This window comes from Pelophylax lessonae (assembly GCF_965119305.1).
Source record: "Pelophylax lessonae genome assembly, chromosome: 1".
Lineage (NCBI taxonomy): Eukaryota > Metazoa > Chordata > Amphibia > Anura > Ranidae > Pelophylax > Pelophylax lessonae.
Window position 1 is genome coordinate 607,729,459 of NC_138768.1, and position 13,338 is coordinate 607,742,796.

Sequence of the window (13,338 nt, forward strand, 5' to 3'; positions counted from 1 at the left end):
ATATATACGTACATTTTTTTATTTTTTCACACCAAGGTATACACATGACGTTTTATGTATATTTTCACTTTTCTATTGCTCTACGTAATATTATAATTGTTCACGTTTATCCTTCACACAAGTCCCCATCATTATATTTATTAATACCATCACCGGTTGGTTTAGCCACATTATTCATATATATATATTTCATTTTTCACTTCATAATTTACCTCACTAATTATTTATTTTTTAGAAAAAAAAAATATATTTTTCTCACAATTTTACTTTTATCCACGTTTTTATGTTCACTCGTTATCATATTTTCACAATTTTTTACATCCGTTTATCATCTATATTTTATACATGTATTTCCATCATTATACATACATATACATATTGTATATTCATGTTAGGATACACATTACCACACTATACTGCTTTTCAGCAACATGTATATTTCCAATCATATAACATATGCAAGAAACTTCATTGCTTTCTTTCACCTGAGTGCGGTTCCACAACTTCTTTTGCAGTGGTTGCAGCATATTAGGACCCAGTACTGGTTACATTATGGGACTAATGGGTGCATAAACAGGGATGGGGGGGAGGGGGCAGCACTACTGATTGTAGACAGCTCAGCTCTCCGCCAGTTGCCTTGCAGCTGTGACACTGTATAGCCTTCTATGTTGATATGGTGATCTGGACGTGATCCGGACGATGCTCCCAAACTAATCTAATAATAAATATGATAGTGGTTTTATTGTTTAGAGCCCCCACCTTACTGCCATGGAGCTCACATGGTTGCTGAGCATATGGCTGATATATATATGTGATTGTACGTTTGATTGTATTAAATACTGTGTTTATGTCCACTTATTCGATCCAAACAGGAGCATCACCCAAACCGCATCCCAATCGGCAAGTCAACAGAGAAGGCTGTGCAGTGTCATCGCTGCTAGGAGACTGGCGGAGAGCTCAGCTATCTATAACCAGTAGTGCCGCCCTCCCGCATCAGCCCCATATTGTAACCAGCACTGGATCCTAAGGCGTTGCCATGAAGACAAAGACGCTGGACCGACCCTGTCAGTAGCAGGGGCAGGACAGCAAGAGGAAATTGAGAATCCCCACAGTGGTGGAACACCAGGGCCTGGTTTCAAGTGCAACCTTTGCAACCCTGGTAGTTCAGCCACTACATTGGACCCTTATATGGAGTTGCCTTGTGTGCTGGTGACAGATCGCTTGCTTTCCACCACCATGGGGGAGCCCAAGATGGCAGGAAGGGAGCCCACTGCAGAACATGTGAAAGAGTCTGGCTGCGAAACAGTAATAAAGGGCCCCTGGACCAGTGAGAATTGCCCCAGGCATGAAGGGAAGGGCCCCAGGACCGATGCGTGGAAGGGTCAGGGGGGGCCCTCTTTGGTTTCTTGCACCTGGGCCCTGAAGATGCTAGTTACGCCACTGGACCAGGCCATTGATCCTTGTAACATGGGTTTAGTTCCGGTTGCTCCTGGAAACCAACCACTAAGGAAGGAGCCAGGACACCGACCCCCTCACTACCAGAGGACTTGTCACCTATACCAGGTACCACTTGTAATGAGTGGTTGTGCTTGTTCTTTAAGTAGTTCTGGTTACTCATAGCAACTGCATTACTCTTCCTTGTCTTGCCAAGTTAACCCTTTTGTAGTAGCTGAACTTCATACCCTTCATATGCTTTACTGACCCAAGTTCTTCTGCTACATCATATACCACCATGCACCCCTTCGAATAACTTAAGACAAGACTTAAAACAGTTAACAGCTTTACTAAAGAAGTACCAGAGAAGTAAAGTCTATTCAGCAAAAGTCCAGTAATGATAGGTTCCTAGTCCAGGGTGAATCCCAGTAGGGTGGCCCAGAAGAGGGGCACATGCTCCAATAAGAGGACATGTTGCAGCAGTTCTTCCTCTGTAAATCCCATGTAGAATAGCGAGAACTCTGGGCGCTACCCTAGTATTTATGTGGCTTTCAGCAGGGGGCAGGACTCACAAAGCCCAGGAAAGAGTCTAGGCACAGTTAACCCCTTCCCATCCTGGGCAGCCTGTAACTCACTATATACGTGAATAACAATGCAGATCAGACAGGCTAAAATATTCACAGGCACCCTGTCAGTACTTGCTTACAAATACAAGGCATTCTGATAATGGTGGCAGTGATGAGCAAGGGACCCCCTGTGGTCAGTGTGTAAAGGGGAAGCTACTTGGGACAGGACTCAGAAGATAGTAGGCTGACTACTAGAGTGAGTGTCAGTTTCCCCAGTAGGAAAAAGTATTTTTTAGATTGGGTTCTTGTATGATTTCTTTTATTTTTTTGACACCGTGTTTCTTTTTCTGTGCTTTCAAACCTTTTCCTCTTTTATGTTTTTTTCCCAGTTTTTTTTAAGGTAATTTTTAAGTGGCTTGAAGAGAGCACTAGTGTGGAAGCATTGATTTGTAAAAGGGATTAATAGCAGTGATTTCTAGCAGCCTCATGTAATGTGTTCAATTGGTGACCCTGTCCTGAGACATATCCTTAGTCTTTAACAATTCCTATAACATCTCTGCAGTCTCTAACCATAGTTTTTGACCATCTCATGTAGCAAGCCTGTTGACCATCTTTTATGTCTGCTTTCTGCTTTTGCTCTATGCTCTGACTTCAGAAGATCCTGAAAAAGTCAATGTACATACAGTACAGGGAAACACAGGCAACTATGCTTTTCCACTGGCCTCAGTAATCTAGGTCCCAACTTTCTAGGCATGTAGAAAATACTACTCAGAACATGAGTCACACACCACACATGCTTCACCAACACACCTTACCTCTGTCTCTCACCACAACAGCTATGCTCTTCTGCACACTTTTCCTATTGAGTCTCACCACCAGTCACGATTATTTCCACAGTACACAATCTAAAACCCATCCACCTTGCTGTATGTACACAGGTCTAAGTTAAATGGAGGAAGCCAACCTAGGAAAAACATAGGCCAGGCACAGCACTTGGAGCAATATGGTAGTTTGTGTGGATACTATGACACATACTTTCCAATGTACTTATTATGAAAGTGAATATATTTCAAGCCAGGATCCTAATGTATCTAAACCAAGGCCAGATGGTTTTGACTCTGGAATAAGCTTTATTAAACTAATGCAGGCATATTTAAAATGCAGTCCTCATTTTCATGAGTGTCTCAAAAGAAGGAGAGAACATTGGCCAGGTTGTGATTTGAGAAGGGTATTTCCAATGCATAAAGCAGTAGGACTGTAATAACAGCCTAATTCTTACAAATATATGAATGGTAGGAGGACAGCAAAAATGTCAGAGTACCATTATCTTCTTATGAACCACCACTATAAATGACAACATGGTCTGTCGTTTAAAATAATAATAAATCCTTACATAAGCCCTCTGAAGTGAATAGTCTCAGGTGATATGCCGATTAAATCCTCCTATATAAGTGATACCTGTTTATTTGCAGCCCTTTCTTCTCTTAAGCTGTTCAAAATACACCAATCAAACGGTACAGTGTTAGGGTCGGGGTAAGTATACACTACATGAAGATACAATTTGTTCATTTTTCATTTCAAAGGTTTGCAACTATTTTAATATACCATATGCCCCCAACACTAAATATACAGGTAAAACTATGGGGGGGATTAATTATTGCAGTAAAAAAGACGCATGCCTATTTCATGTCATTGTAAGCTAGCATAGATTTATAATAATGTTACTCTTTTTTTTGTTTTTACATAAACTGTATGTGACTGTTACATGTCTTGTTCATCTTGGGTTTAGTTTCTTACAATTATATGGAGCTGGTTTAGTTTGTCAGCTTTAGCATCTGTAATGTGAGAATTTCTTAGCGCCCTATAAGCAGACCTGGAACGGTTGTGCTCTCTCTAGAGGCGGCAGATAATTACATTTCCATGCAATTATGTATACTTTTTGTGTATTTGCCATACATGCTCCATGATGGGGTCACAATCTGTAGACTCAGGTGTTGTGATCTTGCAGATACATACCACTATACCTCCCATAAGGCACAGCTAGGACTTACAGATGCATTTTGCTTATGACCTAGATTGTAAGCCTAAACTCAGGTTAATTCTCTGCTGCACTTGATTAACGATTACAATGTTTTTGAGATCAACAGCTGTCCCGAACAAGTGCAAGTAGGGAATTTATGCATTTTATGAGATTTTTATAAAATATGTTTACCTGCAAAATATACTCCGATGTGATAAATAGTACAGTGATTAAATATAAAACAGAATGAAGTTTTTTTTCACTCCTTGAAAATACCTGATTAGCAAATAGTGCCAGTAAAATAACTTGATGTGTGACGTGTTGTTGGTTAAAAGTCACGCACCCTGCTGCCCTGTGGTTTTGTGTATTTTGAGCAATGCTAAAGGTAACTAATTTAATTCTTTAAAATATTGGCAAGGAGCTGCAACATACCACAAGTTGCATTCAAGGTCTTCTTTAACAACATTTAAAGCAAAATTAATAATTTTCTCATCTAGCTTTTTGCTTAAGTTTGTGCAAGCAGTTATGTATCTGCTTTTAATTAAGAACATACAAATAAGGGCTATTTTAATGGTCCATCTTTTAATTTTTAGCACTGCCTTCATTTAGTGTTACAGTCTAACACTGTCGTTCTTAACCAGGGTTCTCTAGATCCCTGGGTTTCTCTAGAGTTTCTAGGGTTTTCTTGAGCAGTAGGGAATTGATCTACTGCCTCATGGTGCCTGCATAATTCTCGCACAAATGTCACTTAGCAGAGCCAGTTCCATAGTACCAGTTGAGTCACTTCTCTCATCTCCTGGGTAAGTAAACACTGACATTAATGATCATTTAAGCTTAAATGGCTATTCTTTGCACTGACCACCAGTATCAATGGATACCTCCCCTGCTTCGATAGAGAGGCAATTCTCCATTAATCACAAATGTATCTAGGCACTAGATGGATCCATGCAATGGGCATTTCTTCACTGACTGCCAATGCCAACAGATTATGGCTGGTGGGAGGGCTGTATTTATTGTCCTGAAAACATCACCTCATCCTGCCTCAATACCCATCTCAAGAGCTATCAATCCTGCTGCAAGTAGCAGGCTGGCCCTTGGAAGAAGTTATGCAAATAATAAAATGGCCTAATGGGTGGATGTCAGTCTGTGGGCATGTAGGCTATATTTTCATACAGACTGATCTAGGTAGCACCCATATGTGATACTAACCCTTCATATTTGAAGTAACTGTAATCCAATTTATGAAATGGGTAGGCTGGGGACAGAAATGCTGGGGAGGAAAGCACTAGATTATGCTGGACCTTCTCCTGCCAAAAAATGAGGCAGGCTCTTTTTGACTTGCTACAGCTTTTAATGTACACTGCGAGAAGCTTCCAGTCTTGGGCAGTCTTTTTTATTTCACTCCCTTCAAGCAAGCTTGAGTGACAGTGCAAGGGGAGGTCAAGGAGAACTGAGCTCAGCCCTGTCCACAGCTCAACAGGAGTCAGTCTGCTGGGACCTGCATTGAGAGTGGGCTACCCTGGGAAAGAGTATTAGTAAACTTCAGGGACCAGTGTGGAGATCAGAGCATACCCAAAGAGAAATATTGATCTAGAACCTGCAAGAAGGGTAGCGAGAGCCTGGGTATAGTGTGTGGTAGCGTCCTCTTTGTGTTGTCAGGACTTAGAGCCTAGAGAGACTGTGTGCTGCTGCCAGAAAGGCCATGTGCTTCAGTGAGAGGGACTGCAGCTGCTCTACTGAGGACTGCTGTATCATCTGCTGCAGTGAGAGGGAATACTGTGGATTTTACTGATGAGAGCCATGTGGCTGCTGTGCTGCTCTGGGGTGAGTGCGTGCTAAAGTACCCCCAGGGCCCTGTGAGCTGAACTGTTCTACTATTGCAGTGTCCAGCTGCTCCAATGTCCAGAGTGTTCCAGTGTGAATACCACATGTCGCCAACAGAGAGAACTGACCTTCATCCAATGCAAGCTTGAGAGGTAGGCCAAAGGCCTGGCTGGCTGCCTTTCACCTGATTTCACCACTCAGTGGCTGAAATTTTGTCCATTTGCACAACCACTATGAGTGATTTAGGACCAGATAGCAGGAGGACTTTACCACAGTACTGGTTTAGTGAGAGGCCTACTGGGCACCGTAGTGTATTACTGTTGGTATCTGCAAGGAGTTCTGCAAAAAGAGAACTGTGTTGCTTGTATTTAAATATTTATAAATATCCTCTCCTCCTGAGAGTTAGTACTCCACCTTCTATTAAGGGCTCCAATGCTGGCCGGACTCTGTACCTAATCCCACCATCCAGTGGTATAGCTGGGCCAATAGTATTGCAGATAGATCAATATTTTGTCTCTTTCATCTGGTGATAACCTTGTCACTGTAATTGTTTATAAGTATTGCCTTGTCATTGTTACTCTAACTAACCTATTTCCTTATCAGGGTTTATATTGCCTTAAATAAACGCTATTGAAAAGTTTTTTCTATATATTTATATATATTACCTCAGTGGAAAATAAAGGATAGTAGTCTAACATTTAGGTCACTGTTTCCTAAACTCTGGTACCAGTTTGTAGTGGATTGCTGCCCCTGGCGACAATCATTGCCACTGACAGATCAAGTGGGAAGGCAACAGTGGTACAGACATCACAGTGGCATTGACAGCCATGTGCAACTGTTATTAAGAAGCAGGAAGGAAGAACGTGACAGCCTAGATAGTTTGTGTAAGATGGGGTGGGGAGGTTTCAGAAGTGAGACTTTCATTGTGGCACAGTAATTATAGCAGATTTTGAGGGTACAAGAACAGTGGCACCTGGTGCTGTTTTATATGGTGAGTAGACTCCTAGTTACTTCTACAGGAAGTGACGAAACGCGTAAGATTGGAACGCATAGCGTAATTACGTCACATGAGGTGGAACGCAAGAGAGGACGTGCAGCTCGCTAGCTGACCTCTGACAGCCGCTTTTTATTACCTGTACTATTTTACCTGCTTTTAACCCACATTGTGGGTAATAAACATTTAATCTTACTACACCATCTGGATAATTTTCTTCTCCTATATACCCTTGGTTTGCTTGCACAGGTGAGAGGAGGAACCCTGTACCAGCCCACTGGAAATCTAAAGGGGAACCCATCCCAGCCCAGGGGGCAATTAAGCGTAGTAGGGGGGAGGTGAATAATACCTGCGCTACGGAGTAACTTGGTTTTTTACAAATAGTGTGTGGTTTTGAGCTGCCGCCAACCTACCTCTGAGGTAGTAAGTGGGTAAAAAGGTGCAAGTAATGTTGGTTTTGTCGGAGCTACCACAATGTGCAGATGGATAAAAACCTAAAACCATATGTATGTGCTGTGCAAATAGTGCTGGGTGGGTGCACTAAAAAGAATCATAGAAATACCATAAATATACCATAAAAAGTGCACTGTGCCTTTAAGACGTAATGGTGTGGACCTGCAGGGGGTCAAGGAGCCACATCATTGAATGTAAGGTGCCATGTGCTGAGACAGGTAGTAATGTCTGGAGATAATGCTTATAGGTGTCACACTATAAGAATGCTAGTGATTATTCCAGAAGGAGAATATGAAAAAAAGAATGGTGCCAGTGATGTTGTGGGAAATGTGTGCTCACAGGATATGGCGTGCGACCGGTGCTGTTACCCGTGGCCCCCCATTAGGCAAAAGCACTTACCACACAAACTGCTTAGGGTCAGGCTGCACAACAATCCTGGTTCCCACTATGAATCCACATTGGCACACATGGACTGCTTGGGGTCAGACAACACAACAATCCTGGTTCCCACTTAGTATCCACATTGGCACTACAAATACAAAATATCCCCCATTGCGTAGCATAGTCGAAATAACAAGGTGCAAAATGTATCCACTCACAGTTGAGGAAGTTCACCGTCAGCGTGCAGGGTCCGTCTACCTGAGCGCTTCCGCGTTCCAAGGTCCGGGAACCACTGCTACCGGAAGTGACGTGTGACGCAATAAGCCACGCCCTACGTGTTTCATCACTACGATGTCATCTGGAGCGTGAATGGTCCTAATGCCATAAGGCATATAGGACCCATTGGATCTGGTAAGTCATTTAATTTACCCATACCACGGTGAAACAAATTGATGTCACAGAATTTATGGATATCCACTTTTGAGCACCTGCACTTTTGAAGCTACTGGATAAACACAATCACTCAAGGACTTTATTTTTTTAACTGTTTGGGCACAACAGTCACCTACTTTGGACTTGATATATTCATATTTGATCATTCACTATATGTTTATTACTACTATATATTGATTAATTTGTATTATCTTTATTTGAAAAAGTCACTGATGTAAATTAGGACATTTATCATTTGTCATATATTATTTGCCTATTTTCTAATAATTTTTCAGTTTAGTGAACCATTACTGATTTTCCGCACTAGGGTTACATTCAGCAGGCGCTGTAACTGGCCTTATTATTTAAGGCTAAATTTTCATTTTATCTTCTTACTCTATAGCTGCTGCTGCACCTTATACTATAAATATTTTAATTGCCTAAACACTCCTTGGCGCGGGGAATATACCTTGGTATATTATTTCTTAGATACTGAACATCTGCCACAGCTGGACTATGGGTAGAGCATCATTATTTTCCCTAAAGTTCCCAGGGGTGCTCCAGATCTTTTAACATCCTAATAGAATGACACTTGGGAATCTGTTTTCTGTTTAAAATTATAATTTTTTTTTGAAAATTATTTATTGAGTTTTCCAGTGGAAGAATAAACACATGTACATAGCATAGAGTACAGTAGTCCTTCAACATAGTATTTAAGAGAACAAAAGCAGAGGTCAAATAGGGATGAGAAAGGGGTGGGGGGAAAGACAAGATAATAGGGAAGGGGGAGGGAGAGGAATATTTACCTGTAAACAAAGAGATGGCATGGCATGCCAGAGCATAATAGAAAGCATTAAAAATATATTGAACATTTTTAACCTCAGGAGTGAAAGCAATGTTAATTGTAGCTGAGTGGTGATCTCAGAGAATCATATAACAACTACAATATTAACAGAAGGTACAGCCTGTCATAAAAAAAGGAAGCTAAAGCCATTTGAAAGCTTCATGTAAGCGTGGAGGTGTCAGGGTGGTGAGGAAATAGAGGGGTCTGACAGATTGGAAACTTTAAGTTAACCTAGGGAGTTGGTGAGGTCACCTTTTAGGTACCCATCCCTGTATTAAAATTGGATGATATCCTACAGTTCCTTTTGAGTGAACAGGAGCTCCACATATTATGAGTTGTGTGTTGAGTGGAGCGAAAGTTCAGTACAATGGTGTCCAATCTCTTGAAGTCAAAGAGGGATAGCAACGCTCGTTTCAAAGCCAAAAGACTGGGTGGTGCTGACTTGATCCATTGGCACAAGCAACTAGCAGACATATATGAGTCTATTAAGTGAGGTTTGGTGATCTTGTTGACGATGATGGGAGAGGTGGTGGTTCACTTCCGAATAAACACAGTAGAGGGTTTTTGGGTAGTTGAACTCAATTGGTTTTGAAGATGTAAGCAAGCACAGAGTCCCAGTATGCAGATATAATTGAGCATTCCCAAAGACGGTTAATTTGGGAGGGACATGATAGTGAGTACCAAGGGACATTTCACTTGGGTAAGGTCCATCATATGGGTGCAAAGCAGGTAATTTGGCCTGTGAATGATTTTAAATTGAGTTTCACACCACGTCTCTGAAACCGTGAGTTTGTAAATGTTGCAGTAGCTCGCTAGGATCTTTTCCAGGAGTTCATTGTCTTTGAAGATGGAAGACCATTTATGGAATGAAACAAGATGGTATTTATCAGACTGGTGTGTAATAAGGTGGGAGTAGAGACTGGAGATTTCATCCCTCGGAGCACTACATCAATGAAAGATTTTTGAAGGGGCATCAGCCTTTGAGATCCATAACAAGTTTGTAAATAGTCTAGAAGTTGATGATAATGGAAGATGTGTGATGGTGGTAGGGAGAATTCCTGTGAGAGGGCCTGAAAGGACTTGAACTCGCCAGGCTTGCCGTGATATAGGGAGGTGATTTTAGTAAGGCCACAAGTGCGCCAATAGTCAAAGGCTTTGTGAATGGTGGAAGGAAGGAACATAGGGTTATCTTGAATGGTTAAATGGCAGAATATACTAGAGGGCAGCCCAACACTTGATTTAAGGCGAGGTGGTAGTGCTGTAATATTTGAATGGAGGATAGTGGGAAGTGCATGCGGAGAGGCTAGAGCACTTTTGAGCATAAATTTATAGCAGGGGGGGAGTACCGCGCTTTAAAGGTGCTTAGTGAAAATAAATTAGTGCATATTATTCATATAGATAAAATTGCTTTCAGTGCTTCCAAATATATTAATCATATAAATCCCTATGTGCTTGACTAAAATACTGTTGACTAATAAATACATTTTCTACAGTGCATAAATAATATCTAATAAGTGATGTAAATATAAATTAATAATAAATTAATTTTCTCTTCAATACATAAATATCATCTTATAGGTGATGTAAAAAATTAGTGCTTAATACAATCCGCAATCCTTATATAAAAATTGTTATAACAATTATTAATAAAGTGCCAGTGATAAAGTTATATAGTAGTGCTTTTAAACCGATAATAAATATATAATTCAAAAGGTGGTAAAGTGCTAAAGTGTCCTTGAAATAAGTTAAATAAATAAATAAAGTGGTGTGTGTTCAAAAGAATCTTCTTTCCCAATTCTCATGCAGGTGCTCTTCCATGCAGTGGCCACTAGGTGTCCTAAGCGCTCACCTCAATTGCCTTTACAATAAGCCTTGTGTTATTTGCTTTTGTATGGTATTTCCTCCTTCTCTATGGCGTGTAGGTCCCGCTAGTAATACCCGAAAACTCTCCTTTGTGGACCGGTATTCCAGGGGGTATGTGTGGTACCGTTGTATCTCCAAAAACAAATGGGCCACAATAGTGAAGTACCGTTGATAATTTATTAAAATAGATTTTAAAATCAAACTCACATTATATTCCGTCTTTCCAATTGCATAACACTCGTATTGCCGCTACGTCACTTCCGGTTTGGCGTCCTACGCGTTACGCTGCGTGCCCACACAGCTTCTTCCAGGGATCCCTGGAGAGAGTTTTAATGTCTATGTTGATCAGAGAAATTGGGTGATAGGAACCCGAGTGTAGAGGGTCCTTCCCTTTTTTGGAGATAAGTCTGATGTGTGCCTGCCTTCCCGTAGGAAGGTAAGGATCACTGTCCCACATAGCAGTATATACATGTTTTAGAGTTGCAGGGATGAATTATTTTGTTAGTTTATAGAATTCGGCAGTGTACCCATCAGAACCTGGGACTTTGGCTGAGGCTAAAGATTTAATAGTCGACTGAATGTCCTCTAAGGACATGGGAACATTAAGAGTCTTTAAGTGGGTAGGGGTAAATCAAGGTAGGCGCACCTTGGCTAGCAAAGTGTCTGCTGTTGTCTGATCAGTCAAGTCTTCAGAATACAGGGATGTATAGTAGTCAGCCAGCAGTCTACTAATTTCCGAAGGTAAGGTAACAAGTGAGCCCTTAGTATTTTTTAAAGCAGGTGTAGGTAGGTCTTCTAGGACCTGAACATAGTTTTGCCAATAGTTTGCCCGCTTTGTTACCAAATCCGTGAAAGTGTAGGGTAGAGTAAGATGTTTTAACTGCTTCTTGTTGTTCTGCCCATAGGTCAAAGCTGTGTTTTGCCTGCTGCTAAGCTTTTATGTTGTCCGAGGTATGATTTAATGTTAAATGTTCGTGTGCTAAGCATAAAGCCTCGCTAGCTCATATGTATTGTTGCTGAGAATGACTTTTAAATTGAGTAGTATATGAGATAATTTTCCCCTCAGGATGGCTTTACCTGCCTCCCAGAAGAGATTTGGATCGGTAAGGTGTGCCCAATTGGTAGAAGCTTATTCTGCCCAAGCTTCATATAGCATATGTTGGAGGTCCTCGTTGTCAGCTAAATATGAAGGAAAGCGCCAAGTGGGTGTAAGAGATGAGAGTTTGGTATTAGTCAAGTTTACAGAGATTGGGCTGTGATCCGAGATTACCATAACGCTGATCTCTGTATCGCATTACGCTGACACCAACGCAGGGGAGGTAAAGAAGTAATCTATGTGCGAGAAAGAGTTGTGGGGGGGGGGGTGAAAAAAAGGTAAAATCACTGTCAGTCGGGTAGGTCATTAGCCATATTTCTACAAAGTGCATGGGTGAGATGGATTGGGCCAAGGGAGTGGGGTCTGCAGACAGGGAGGTAGGGTTTCGTAGCGAGTTAGATCGGCACTTGTATAGTCCTCCGGCGAATGCATTACAAAGTTAAAATCTCTGCCTACTAAATGAAGAACCTCAGGAGCTCTCAATATACAGGACACCATATCCTGGAAAAAAAAAAAGAGTATCAGGAGAGTTGGGGGGGCGTATATGTTGGTGATAGCAATGTCTCTACAGGCTAACATCAGCCCAGAGTCGCTTTAAGTGCCTAAGGATTTGCATGCGCTTACATGGGGAGCGAAGTCCCTTGACGTTCCAGGAAATATTCTTTAAGTGATTCCCATCAGTTTGAGGAGCCATGTCTGTTGTAAAGGAGAGTGGAGAAGTGATAGCTTAGAGCAAAGGTCTTCAAACTATAGCCCTCCATATGTTCAGGAACTACAATTCCCATCATGCCTAGTCATGTCTGTGAATGTCAGAGTTTTACAATGTCTAATGGGATGTGTAGTTCGGCAACAGCTGGAGGGCCGTAGTTTGAGGATACCTGGCTTAGAGCAAGGCCTCCTGACAGGTATCGTTCCTTTCAGCTGTGGGTCACCAAAATATTGTAAATTGTCTGAGGGTACAATAAAACGAAACAGGTAAATAATTCCCACATATAAACATAACCTAAAGAGATAAAATAAAAATTTAGGTAAAAAAGCCACCTGACATACAGTGCTAACTTCACTTTTTTTCCACATAAATACCAACTTCTATGCAGAGCTCCTGCCAGTCCTGGGGGTGAGAACAGATCTTTTGGGGGGGGGGGGGGGAGGTGGAGAAGAGCATCCTAACCAGTCATCTTGTTTGGCAAAGCGGCCCTATTTATTGCTCCGTCTCTATGTCGGAAACAATGTAGATGTAGTGCTCCACATCATCCGAGGTAAAAATAAGAGGTTACATGGTGGGAGAGTGAACATCTAAGACGGCTGGATAGGCTAAGGTAAATCTAACGTGATTGCTGTATAAGGTCGAGCAAATCGCGGAGAAGGCTTTACGCTGTTTCATCACCTCTACTGAGTAGTCAGCAAATAGCAGTAGGTTTGCACCATCGA